This window comes from Delphinus delphis, chromosome 10 (genome assembly GCF_949987515.2).
Source record: "Delphinus delphis chromosome 10, mDelDel1.2, whole genome shotgun sequence".
In the NCBI taxonomy this organism is placed as follows: domain Eukaryota; kingdom Metazoa; phylum Chordata; class Mammalia; order Artiodactyla; family Delphinidae; genus Delphinus; species Delphinus delphis.
This window is the reverse complement of record NC_082692.2, coordinates 83,163,330-83,177,445: the sequence shown is the minus strand read 5'-3', so window position 1 is coordinate 83,177,445 and position 14,116 is coordinate 83,163,330. Positions and strand designations below refer to the sequence as shown.

The 14,116-nt window shown below is 39.9% G+C and overlaps 1 protein-coding gene across 2 annotated transcripts in view; it reads left to right on the top strand.

Annotated features, from left to right (window-relative positions):
- Window positions 1-14,116, top strand: part of FRMD4B (FERM domain containing 4B) — a 275,548-nt gene that overhangs the window by 26,729 nt on the left and 234,703 nt on the right. For both annotated transcript variants that reach the window (XM_060022883.1, XM_060022884.1), the window contains one exon: window positions 12,833-12,960. The gene's annotated coding sequence lies outside the window, so the exon portion shown is untranslated. The remainder of the gene's footprint in view (window positions 1-12,832; window positions 12,961-14,116) is intronic.

The following is a 14,116-nucleotide window of genomic DNA, read 5'->3' as shown; positions in this document are numbered from 1 at the left end:
TCAGATTCTTTTCCCATATAGGTTATTACGAGTATTGAGTAGAGTTTCCTGTGCTCTACAGAAGATCCTGTTGATGATCTGTTTTATATATAGTAGTGTGTATATGTTAATCCCAACCTCCTTATTTATCCTTCCCTCCCCACCTTTCCCCTTTGGTAAGCCTAGGTTCGTTTTCTAAGTCTGTGAGTCTCTTTCTGTTTTGTAAATAAGTTCATTTGTATCATTTTTTTAGATTTCACTTATAAGTGATATCATATATTTATCTTTCTCTGTCTGACTTACTTAGTATGATCATCTCTGGGTCCATCCATGTTGCTGCAAATGGCATTATTTCATTCTTTCTCATGGCTGAGTAATATTCCATTGTATATATGTGCCACATCTTTACATGATGGCTAATGTTTATTGAGTGTCTGCTAAAGGCCAGGCAGTGTGTGAAATGCTTTTCAAATTCCATCCCACCTCATTCTCACAACAGCACGAAGAGATGAGTGTCCCTGTCAGCCCCATTTTGCTGACAAGGGCACTGAAGCTGAGGAGGGTGTAGTAACTTCTCCATGGTCACAAGCTTGTTAAACAAATAAGCAAGGATATGAAGCCAAGTGTGTGACTCCACAAGCAGCCCTCTTAGCTTCTGCATCATACTGCCCCACCCAGAGTTTGAAAGTGATTGTCTCAGAGTCTTGAGATTAGAGGCGATTCAGCGTTTTTTTTTCTTTGTGCTTTTCTGAGTTTTCAAAATTTTCTACATTGAACCTATATAACTATAGAAAACAGAGGGAGAAGTCTTAAAAAGAAACAACTCACAAGACAATGAATCTGGAGTCAGAGTTAGAAGATCTGAATTTAATACCCAGCTGTTTTTAACAGATTGTCTAACCTTAAGCTGGTAATTTCCCTTGTCTCAGTCTTGGTTTCCTTTCTATAAAATGTGATCATTGGACTGAAAGATCTGTAAGATTCCTTCTGGGCTGGAAATTATATACATGTATTTGGGCAGGGGTTAGGAGGTAGTATCTAGTAGATGCATTCATCAGCTTTTTTTTTTCCACCTGGGAGGTGATGACTATATAAGAGTGAGAAACTCTTTTGGGACCATATGGTATAAAAAATTCAGAGCGGTTTCTGTGTGAGTGCTCTAGAAGCACAATAGCTCAATTTTATTACAACTATGAGTTTCTCAGAACAAATGTGTTAGAACATGACCTTGGTTGTCATCATGGGACTCTTCATACACAGCTTGGCCTTTTCTTTTCTTTTCTTTTTTTTTTTACATCTTTATTGGAGTATAATTGCTTTACAATGGTGTGTTAGTTTCTGCTCCATAACAAAGCGAATCAACCATACATATACACATGTTCCCATATCCCCTCCCTCTTGCGTCTCCCTCCCACCCTCCCTATCCCACCCCTCTAGGTGGTCACAAAGCACCGAGCTGATCTCCCTGTGCTATGCGGCTGCTTCCCACTAGCTATCTGCCTTACGTTTGGTAGTGTATATATGTCCATGCCTCTCTCTCGCTTTGTCACAGCTTACCCTTCCACCTCCCCATATCCTCAAGTCCATTCTCTAGTAGGTCTGCGTCTTTATTCCCGTCTTGTCCCTAGGTTCTTCATGACATTTTTTTCCTTAAATTCCATATATATGTGTTAGCATACGGTATTTGTCTTTCTCTTTCTGACTTCACTCTGTATGACAGACTCTAGGTCTATCCACCTCATTACAAATAGCTCAATTTCATTTCTTTCTATGGCTGAGTAATATTCCATTGTATATATGTGCCACATCTTCTTTATCCATTCATTCGATGATGGACACTTAGGTTGCTTCCATGTCCTGGCTATTGTAAATAGAGCTGCAATGAACATTTTGGTACATGACTCTTTTTGAATTATGGTTTTCTCAGGGTATATGCCCAGTAGTGGGATTGCTGGGTCTGGCCTTTACTGTATAGTCCATGTCTGTCATCAATGTCTGTCTGGTTGTCTAGTTTAAATTTAGTGGTTTTGCGGTGTTGAGGTTGTGATGGGATTGTTAGAGTTAAATACATGATGTTTTATTAATTTAGTCACGTTTATAGATCTTGAGAGGCCTGCAGTGATAAAAATCTGAGTTATACATTGCATTAAGCAGAGTTATATAAAGCCTGTTGAATATTAATTTTGTAATGATTCACCTTACAATTTTATGAGACTAGATATAAAAAGATACTGTGAATAATTGAGCCCATGATTTATAAAATGAAGTCTAGGGAAGAAAGAGTAATTGCATGTGAAAAGAGCAAAGCTTTTCCCTTTGCTGAGATCAAGTTAATTCAATCTCAGCCCCTTCCTGCCAATTCAGGTCCCCTAGGTTCTTAGAGCATTAGATGAATGTATAGTAAAAAATACAAAGCAAATACAATGTGGATATTTTCTACCATATTACTGCTTTCATCATTTTTAGTTTAGCCTCTAAATATATTTGATTTTTATAATCTGAATATTTTATAAGTCTTTTTATAAATCTTTTTCCAGGTTATATTTTTCAAAAATTGTTTCTAAAATAAAGCAAGATCTTGCACATGAGACATGAAATTACTTATATCTCTTACCTCTCAAATTGCCCTTTGCAGAAGTTATATAGATGGGCAATAAGCATGTTAAAAGATGCTCAACATTATTAGCCTCAAGGAAACCCACATTCAAACCACAATGAAATACCACCTCATACCTATCAAAATGGATAAAATTAAAAGACTGACAATACCAAGTGTTGGTGAGGACATGGGGCAACTGGAACTCTCATACCCTGCTGGGAGGAATGTAAAATTGGAAAACCACGTTGGATCACCGTTTTCAGTTTTCATAAGATTAAAAATACCCTTACTATAGGACCTGGCCGTTCCACTCCAAAGTATTCACAGAAAAAAAAGATGTGAGGCACACACACACACACACACAATGGAATGTTACTTGGCCATGCAAAGAATGAAATTTTGCCATTTGCAACAACATGGATAGACTTGGAGGGTATTATGCTAAGCGAAATAAGTCAGACAGAGAAATACAAGTACTGTATGATATCATTTATATGTGGAATCTAAAAAATACAACAAACTAGTTGAATATAACAAAAAAGAAACAGACTCGCAGATAAACAGAGCAAACCAGTGCTTACCAGTGGGGAGAGGGAGAGGGGCAGGATAGGGGTAGGGGTTTTAGAGGTACAAACTATTGTGTATAAAATAAGCTGCAAGGATATATTGTACACACAGGGACTATAGTCAATATTTTGTAATAACTATAAATGGAATATAACCTTTAAAAATTGTGAATCACTATGATGTACACCTGAAACTTATATCATGTTGTACATCAACTATACCTCAATTAAAAAAGAAACCCCAACAAATATCCATCAGTAGATGAATGGATAAACAAATTGGGGTATAGCCATACAATAGAATACTGTAACCTAAAACAAAACAGTAAAAATGAACAAACTACTGATATGTGTAACAACATGACTATATCTCAGAAATAGGCTGAGTGAAAGGAGCCACATGCAAAAAAAATTCGGACCGTCTAATTTCATTCGTAGGAGATTCTAGAAAAAGCCCGTCAATATATAGTGACAGGAAGCAGATCAATGCCTTCCTGGGGCAGAGGTAGGAGGTGTAAAGGGGGGAATGGAGTATGGAGGGACATGAAGGAACTTCTCAGGGGATGAAACGTGCTCTATCTTAATTGTGGTGGTAGGTACAGGAGTATATATGTATTTGTCAAAATCCAATGAACTGAACACTTAAAATGGGAGTATTTTATTATATGTAAATTATACCTCAAAAACGTTGATTTTGAAAATGGCTTTTGCAGTATCTCTCTTGCTGGTTCATTAACATCTCTAGACGACCTAAGATCTTGATTCTAAATCAAGTTTCCGTATTTACTCATTGTGGGATCGTGGCTCTCATACTCCATATATAAAATGGGTATAATTACTACATTTGGCCAAGCTTTTGGAGTTGCCCTGAGGAACAGAAGAGATGGTGAATGTGTAAAAGTGATTTTTGAATCATGATACTCCGCAGAAAATTGGCTGTCACTCCCACTTTGTAGTTCACTCTGCAAGTCAGGGTGAAATTACCTTGAAATGGTGCCCCCTCTAAAATTTCAGACAGTTGATCCTCTTACCTGGGCCCCAAATGAACTCTCCCCGTACTGAATGCCAGGCCAGAGCACAGAGAATCCTAGCAGATTTTCTTAGCACTTTTAAAATATCCGCCTGCCTCAGTCCGTGTGACATACCGATCAACCCACTCAGGCTCTGAGCCTTTCACTTCCAGCGGTGACAACCTACACAATTGTTCCCCCGAGTCAAGACACACTATATGAGTCATCTTAGCTTGTCAACTAGGTTTAAGTTTCATTTGACATCTTCGAAGAATCTTCTGTTTCCAGAGCAATGAACTCTGTGTCGGAGGCTAACCTAGTTGTGGGTAACAACGAAGATATTTATATGTAGAGAGAGATGTCCCTTCTGCAAATTAACAACTTGTCTTCTGGGCAACAAATTGACTTTGAATGGACAAGGAACATTGAAAAGTTGGGCCCTGATTTAATCTGAAGCAACACAGGCATTCAATTGACAAAAAGTCACTCAGTATCTACTGTGTGCTTTGTCTAGGCCCTGGGGCTTTAGCACTGAATAGGAAAAGCAAGATCTTCTTCCTCACAGAGCTTACATTCTCTTTGCGGGGAGGAAACGAGCAGTCAAACAATGAGACTTAAGGATCCTACAGGATATAAGTAGGGGGAGAGAAAACACAAATATAGGTTGATAGTATTTAGGATATAGTGGTCAGGGAAGGTCACGTGTGTTGGGTTGGAACGATGAGATGGAGCCAGCTGTGGGACAAGCGGGAGAAACAGTGATCTAAGGAAGCAGTGGGGACGGCAAGTTAGAACGGGCTTGGCAAAGGAAGGAAGGAAAAGGAGGCCAATGCGAGAAGTACTGAGGGTGAAGGGAAGATTGTCATGACATAAGGTTTGAGAGGTGAAGAGGGGATGGAGTTTATGTTTTATTCTGTGAAAATCAGGAGACACTGAAGAGTTTTAAGTGGGGGAGGGAAATGATCTACTATATAAATATGGCCACCGTGAGAAGAAGGAATTGACTCGGGCCCGGGTCAAGGGGGGCAGTTAGCATGAAGGCTATGGAAGTAGTCTAAGGGAGACATGACGGTGGCTTGGACTAGGAATGGCATTGGAAATAAGGAGAGAGGAACAAATAGAGGGAACGTGTTTGAGAGGTAGTGCTGCTAGGACTTGATGAATGGGAAGAGGGGTGATGAAGAAAGAGAATGCATCGTTTTATGGCTGGAGCAACCAGGAGGTGATGGGAGTCTTTCTTAGGAGACCACCTAGGGTGACTGCTTACAGTGTCTGCATCCTTTGTCTGCCGTTAGAGCAGTGACCGAATTACTCTGAAGACTGAAACAGCAGTAAGTATTTGTAAATATCCTGTGACGTGAACTCTCTGGTTGTAAAGACTATATCATCTCCCTTCTCTGATTCGCTAGACATGCTAATAAGTGGGCGCTGGAAACGTTAACTTCTAATCACAACCTTCTTTTGCTAAAGCCGTTTTCAGCAGACACCAGTTCAGGGCAAGATCCAAACCTCTCTGGCTTCTGTAGTTTATTGCTGGTATGTCACTGTTGACTACATGCTCACTGCAGGGAGAGGGCTCTGATGAATTGACATTCGCTCTGGGAGACTTTTGAGAAGGTTGCCTATTTTTGTTAATTATGGCTCGTGAATTACTTTGTCAGAAATTTTGAAACCCAGAAGTCTAAAAAAATTATGAGGTATTATTAAATATTTCTAATTTCTCTATGTGGTATGAGATTTTGGCTGCGATTGGATCTTTGGGCTGTTTAGTTCCATGTTTATCATCTTGTAGAGAGTCACAGGTCCAGTTCTGCCTATTAAAGCAAATTTTAAGTTTGTTTCAAACAATCTGTTGGATAAGCATGTGTTGAGACCTTGTTGGTTGTTCTCTATTCATGGGCAGTAAAGTAGTGAGCTTAGCACTGGAATACAAGCATCTTAGCTTGTGAAAATAATGTCTGAGTAACAGTGAGAAATGTTATCTTTTAAAATGTTTTGAATTATTTTCTTTTCATTATAAAAATAATATATGCTCATCCTAAAAATTTTGGAAGGTACAAAATAAAACTCAGCCATAGCCCAATCGTGAAGAACTCCATGAGATGTTGAAGTTTCTCATAAACTGGAAGGGCTGGAACGAGCTTGTTCATTGATCTGCACCATCTTCTCATTTTGCCTATGAAGAAACTGAGGCCCAGGGCAGCAATGAGTCGAGAACCGAGGTTTCCTCACTACTAGTTTTGAGCTGCTTCCCTGATTGTTTATATGGCTTCATAAGTACTTCACATTCTTGGGTTCTCACTGGAGGCACAAGGATCTGCTACCCCCTTTTTTTAAAAAAAAAAATTATTTATTTATTTAGGGTTGCATTGGGTCTTCATTGCTGCACGCCGGCTTTCTCCAGTTGCCGCCTGCGGGGGCTACTCTTCCTTGCGGTGTGCAGGCTTCTCACTGCGGTGGCTTCTCTTGTTGCAGAGCATGGCCTCTAGGCGCGCGGGCTTCAGTAGTTGTGGCACGCAGCCTTAGTAGTTGTGGATCGCCGGCTTTGGAGTTCAGGCTCAGTAGTTGTGGTACTCGAGCTTAGTTGCTCCGCACATGTGGGATCTTCCGGGACCAGGGCTTGAACCCTTGTGTCCTTCATTGGCAGGCAGATTCTTAACCACTGCGCCACCAGGGAAGCCCCCCACCCCCCACTTATTGAGTTAAGGGCCTGTGACACATCTTGTCACTGAGCATACGCGTGGCTCCATCTGCCCCCTGGTGTTCGGGAGGCTGAATGGTCTTTTCTTCTTTTTGCTTCTTCCCCGTGGTTCTTAAGTAAGGATGGCATTAAATTGCCTTGATCTAGGTGAGTAGTTCTTAAAGAATGGTTTTTGGACTACCACATCAGAATTATCTAGGGTACTTGCCTCAACCCAGGTTTGTGGAATCACAATCTCTAGGGGTGGGACTGGGAATCTAACTTCTTAAACTCAGATCCACTGAAAAATAATACTTTATCAAGAGGAATAAAACTTTTTATATTTTATCATTCAAATTGTCTTCTCTATGTTGGATAAATAGAGAGATGGATAGATAGATAGATATATTGATGGATAAATGTATAGGTGTTTGTAAATGGATAAAAAGTTTCTGTTTCCATGCAGAGAAACTCTTAATGGTTATCTTTTAGGTATAAAAATGGGGTGAATGGGAGAGTGGGGCTTTCTCTGTTCTAAGACACTTAGAAACCTGGATACACAGACCATAGATGTGTTTAGAATTCCTAAACACATTATAAGTATTTGTGCAGTTAAGCTATTTCTTTGAGAGACTAGAAATATCTATGTAATATTATTTAATTTGCTAGCGTGTGTATGGCCAGTGGGAGAAAGGGAATACTCCATAGCTGATATAAGAGGACACAGAAGGAACAACCAGGGGGCTCAGGGGAGATCAGAGTTAGTTCATTTATTCACTTACTCATTTATTCAGCAAATATTCATTGAAAAACACCTAGTGTGTGCCAGAAACTGTTTGAGGTGCTGAGGACACAGGAGAGAACAAGTCAGCAGGGTCCCTGATCATGTAGCACTTCTAGTCTACTATGGGAAACACCAATAAAGAGTTAAACAAGATAACTTCAAATGGTGACAAATGCTGTGAAGAAATAAAGGAGCTGTACCATTATGCATGATCAGAGGGCCATTCTCTTGTGGACAGGGATGGTCCCTCAGAGATGACATCTCAACTGAGACCCTAACGCTAAGAAGAAACCAGCCAGGGGCATACCTGGGGAATAAGGGTTGCAGAAAAGGGAAGCTGCATGGACAAAGGTCCCAAGGTGGATTAGCTTGTTGAGTTTGGGGTACATTAAGAAAACTTGTGTGGCTAAAGCTTAATGAATAACAGAAGATACAAGATAAAGTTTAAGAGGAAAACAGCACCAAGCCATGTATTATAATCATGCCAGAGTAAAGAATTCGAATTTCATTCTAAGTGTAATAGAAAGTCCTAGCAGAGCTACACTGAGAGAGGGATGAGTTGATATCTTTGGATTTGGGTTGTTTTTTAAATCACTGCAGCCCTCAAAATTATGTAGAAACGTACAGTAAATTGTAAATAGATGTGCAAATACTTGGAAATCATTAAAGAAATGGTAAGATATACCATATACATGGAAGGGGAAGATCAATATCATAAGATGTCGATGTTTACAACAATGTATTTATAAATTCATTGCAGTTCTAAGCAAAATCCCAACAGCATTCTAAAATTTGAGTGGCAGTGTAAAAATTCATGAATTTATTAACAAGGGAGTTTTGCAAAAGGAGAAAAAAAGAGTTAGGACTCCACTAACTATCAAAATCTATTCTAAACTCTTAGTAATTAAGATACTGTGTTTTTGGTGAAAGGGTACAGAAAAATAGATGAGTGGTGCAGAATAGAGAGCCCAGTGATGAGCTGAACAAAATGGATGTTTCTGTATGATACAGGAGGACTTGGAAGTCCCAGTGGAAAACATAGAGAATCAAGAGTAAAGGGTGTTGGAACAATTGGTTTTCCATACGACAAAAATGATATATTTTTTTTCTGTGAGTCTGTTACTTTTTTGTTGTATTCACTAGTTTTATATTTTTTAGATTCCACGTGTGATATATGGTATTTGTCATTCTCTGTCTGACTTATTTTACTTTACATAATTCCCTGCAAGTCCATCCATGTTGTTGCAAATGGCAACATTTTATTCATTTTTTATGGCTGAGTAGGATTCCATTGTGTGTGTATATATATATATACACACACCACATCTTCTTTGTCCATTCACCTGTTGTTGGGTAGATGCTGCTGGTACTACTTTGAACTCCAAGAAGATGTGACCACTTTTTTTTGCTTCATTTCTCTACTGCCCAAAAGTTCTTCCTAGTATAACACTTGCCCCTGTTGCTTCCTTTGTCTTCCAAGTTATGAAATTGTCATCTAAAGAAGCCAGGAATTTGTCAGCTGCTCACACTTTTAGCAAAATGAGATGCTCAACTGATGTCTAAACAATTTCAGTCCTCTTCATCCCCATCCCTCCAGTTATGCTCCCACACCTTTCTTTTTCTGAGCATTTTGATTATTGTGATAAAATATACTTAACATAAAATTTACCATTGTAATTATTATTATTATTATTATTTTTTTTTTTTGCGGTACGCGGGCCTCTCACTGTTGTGGCCTCTCCCGTTGCGGAGCACAGGCTGCGGACGCGCAGGCTCAGCGGCCATGGCTCACGGGCCCAGCTGCTCCGCGGCACGTGGGATCCTCCCAGACCGGGGCACGAACCCGTGTCCCCTGCATCGGCAGGGAAGCCCCATTGTAATTATTTTTAAATGTACAATTCAGTGGCATTAAGTACACTCACAATGTTGTACAACCGTCACCACCTCTGTCTCTAGAATCTTTTTCATCAGCTCATACTGAAACTCTGTGACCATCAAACAGTAACTTCCCATTCCTCAGTCCCCTCATCCCCCGATGACCTCTGTTCTACTTTCTCTATGAATTTGACTCTAGGAACCTCATACAAGTGGAATCAAACAATATTTATCCTTTTGCATCTGGCTTATTCCACTCACCGTAATGTTTTTTTTTTTTACCATAATGTTTTAAAGATTCAGTCACATTGCAGCGTGTATCAGAATTTCATTCTTTTAAAGAATGGATACTATTCCATTGTATGTATATACCACATTTTGTTAACCCATTCATTCGTTTATGGACACTTGGGTTGTTTCTACCTTTCTGCTGTTGTGAACAATATAACAGATAGTGCAGCTATGAACATGGTGTACAAATATCTATTTGAGTCCCTGTTTTCAGTGCTTTCTGGTAACATACCCAGAAGTGGAATTGCTGAATCATAGTAATTCTATGTTTAATTTTTTGGGGATCGAGTGCACTGTTAACTTTGGCAAATTAAAGAAGGGGGCATGAGATGCTGTCCTGAATCTCCCATTTCCTGGTTGGTCACAGTTCCTTCAGGTATGTCACCATTCCCAGAGTGATTTTGTTATTTAAAAATATTGGGGTTATTGTAACTCATCCATCCTAATTCATTCAGACTTGCAGTTCTTTGCTCATCCTCAGATACCTAATAGCACAAATATCTTTCACTAAATTTTATGGGTGAAATTATATGCCCTAATTGCATTTGTGTATTTGGTACGTCCGAAGATCTTAACACACAGCCCTCACTCGTGTTAGGAGTCATGGCAGAATATATTTACATAACTCTCTTAGCTTGCCTTTTCTCCCTTCCTTTCTTTAATCTCCTTCCAAATACCATCCACTCTGTTTCTATTCATAGGCTTTGGGGTTTTCAAATTGATGCATATTTGCTTCGTGTATAGTGCTGTTTGTCACAGGCAGCAGTCATGGTGCATGGGGCCATGGAATCAAAGAACTTACTAGCTGTGTGTAACTTCATACAAGAGATTATATTTCCCCGACTCAGTTTCCTCATCTGCACCATTTAATAAAACCTATATTATTTTCGGAGTTTCTAGATACATCAGAGGCCACATAAGTGGTGTACCCAACTCTGGCTTATGGTGGGTGCTCGATAAATGGTAGTTTTCTAGGCAATTGGGAGGTATCTGTTCATATCTCTTTTGTCTGTCCTTGTGATCCGAGCTGACAGAAGCTGTTCAGTCTTTGTTAACGCAACTAAAATAAGGTACTTAGGCAGTTCTTTGTACATGATGCTAGATGCTGCTTGTTATATCATTATTTACTAGGAACTTTTGTCATCTAGTGGACACATGACAGTTGTGGAGAGATGGTTCAATAAAGCAGAAAATACACGGAGTTGTTCCAGCACCAGTTTTCCCTATGTGCGTAATCTTTTGCAAATCACTCTCTCTCTCTGAGTCTAATTAATCTGTAAAGTAGGGGCTTGGACTCTTAACACATGCCCAGTATATTCTTTCTAAGCCCAGTATTTTACCTAATAGTCTTGGGGACCAAGGGGATGACTGGGTGTGGGAGGTCTTCATTCTGATTTAGTACGACCCAAACCACTACCCCATCCCCTCACTCTCTACCTACATTACACTCTGTCAACATCAGATTTCACTATGTAGAGTTAACATAGTTCATATTTTAATGTTTAATTTTAAACACCTAACATAAAATTAGCCTCTTACTAGCTTTAAGAGCTACTTTTCTCCTAAAAGGATATTGAAGAAGATTGCCTACAAGAAACTCCCAACCTACACTATGCTCTCGTTGTAGATGAGTTCTTAGAATATCTAGTTACCGGGTCCAAGCTCATACTGCTTGCTGCACTACAGACCGATAAATCGAGAGACAAGTTGTTGGGGCAAGGAATAGAGACTTTATTCAGAAAGCCAGCAGTTTGCGAAGATGGTGGACTAGTGTCCCAAAGAACCTTCTTACCCCAGTTAGAATTCAGGCTACTTTGATATAAAAGGGGGAGCGGATGTGGTTGGTGGTCACATACTTCTCGATGCCAGAATCCTTTGTTATTGCAGCTGTCCACATAGATCTGGTCGTAATGTTCCTATAAACCTCCACAACCAATGTTGTTCTTTGTTCTGCAATTTTTTATCTTTATATGAATGGAAAAGTGTTATACCTTTAAAAGGAAGAGCCTTGAGAATGGGCTATAATGTATATTTCAGGCTATAGGCAACAGTCTTTTACAGAGACAGCGTGACTAAGCACAAGCAACGAAGCACAAGGGTTAGAGCTAAAGGAATAAACCCAATATGGAGTCAGGTTTGTTCTTCTCTCTTACAGTTCCTGTTAGAAAAGATGGATTTGTCCTATGGCAGCAGTAAGGAGAGAGCCGTTAAAGGTGCTTGTGAAGGAATCATACTGAGTTCTTTCTGCTTCCTGTTGCCACCTTCCACCTCATACCTGTGTCACATCTAGAGGAGTTGAGGGTCAGATGGGCTGGGCTGTGGGGTCCGCTGAGGATGGTGCAACAGTGGAGTTGCATTGAACCACGTGGCACAATGATGAATACCACATCTGCTGCCTCTGCCCTCCTCTTCTCGTCCAGTTTTCACACCCTGCTGTGTGTGAAACAGTTTGGGCCCACAGTTGACAAGCGAGAATTGTCCTTCCCGACTGAAGGAGAGCTTCTGGGGAAAAGCTGTTTTCTTTTATAGGGAGAATGACAAATCCATATAAATGAGTGTATCTTATGGCGCAGTACACACGCTAAATTTCATCAGTATTCATGACACGTGCCTCATTCTCTCCACCACTGACATCTGTTAAAACTAGGTTCAGGAGTAAACCATCCTGGTTTCAGCAATTCCGAAATATTGTATTGAGTTCTCCCACTCTCACAGCCTTGATTTTACAACTGACTGTAGCTAACTTATAGTGCTTTAGCGTCTCCTACAGAGACAGAGGCTAGCATTCTATATTCAATGAAAGGCCTTACGTGAGAAGCCAAATCAGTATCAGATCTTTAGTTGTTAAGGAGGAGAGCCTCTTTTCGTCTGTATTTTGAGATAGCTCTATTCTAAATCTCACCTAATTAGGTGAATTTCTAAAACTGTGATTAAACTATAGCCAATCAAAGGAAAATTAGAAATAAATTAGAAGTCCCTGATTTGAGATGTCTGGTTCTTTCCTATATGCCTACAGAAGTCAAGGAGCTGCTCCCTTCTGTGTTTCAGGTTTTGATGAGAAATCCGGAAGAAAGAATATGTGAAGGAAAAAGATGACATCTGTGCCTGGCAAACAAAATCCAAAGATTATTACAGTGAAAACAAAAGGAAAGCAAGACAGTACTTACTAGTTCAAGGTAAGCAGACATCTCTGTAAATGCTGAACTCTGATAGAACAGGTAAGTGGGTTTATGAATGTTTGTGAGTGTGCGTTGAGTTGTCAAATGGGGATAGGATATATGATATGATCTACCATCTAAACATCTGTGCTATGAGCAATGAGGAAGAAAATCAGTAAATAGTTAGTCTGCTACTCTCACATAAAAGCTAAGTGCCCAAAAGTTAAATGATAGATTACATTTTAAAAAGGGGTTCTCTTGTCAGAAAGGAAAACAAACAAACAAAAAATAATGAACAATGCTCTAACTCTACTGTGCCAGAGACACATTTCCTACAATATATTTCCAATATTCTATTTGCACGTTTGTAAAATTGTCTTTTTATTCGCAGTTGAACATTTGACCAGTTTAAGTCCACTGGACAATTGAGCAACACTAAGGATTATTTTTATATATGCAATGATTTTCTTCCTTAGCTTAGTTGTAGTGAAGGTGTGCTTTATATCTTTTATATCAATACTTTGGGGTTTGTTTTTCCATTTTTCACTGCTTTTTAGAATACAGTGAGGGGGGGAATGAAATATTCCAATGGTTGCCTAAGCCTGCCATAGTGATGACAATGCGATAGAGACCAAGTGTGGGTGTGTAGGTAGCACGTCCATGTGCTCTCTCAAGATTTTTCTGCGTTAGTTGATCTCAGTAGTTCATATTTGAAAGGCAAAGGTGGTTTGAAGTGTGCTGATGTCTAATGTGTAAAAAAGTATGACTTGTGCACGAATAGAATGTACAACAGTTAAAGACAGCGTTTTCCCAGTCTTCTCAAGATGCTGCCTCTAGGGACTTGCTTGGTGGTCCAGTGGTAGAGAATCCATCCTGCAATGCAGGGGATGTGGGTACAATCCCTGGTCAGGGAACTAAGATCCCACATGCTGCGGGGCAACTAAGCCCTCGTGCCACAACTACTGAGCTCATGCGCCTCAACTAGAGTCCGCGTGCCGCAAACTACGGAGCCCACACGCCACAAGTAGAGAAGAGAAAAACCCGTACGCCACAACTAGAGAGAAGCCTGTGCACCACAAAAGAGCCCGCACACCGCAACGATAGATCCTGCATAGCTCAACGAAGATCCCACGCGCCTCAACTAAGACCTAACGCAGCCAAAAATAAATTAAAT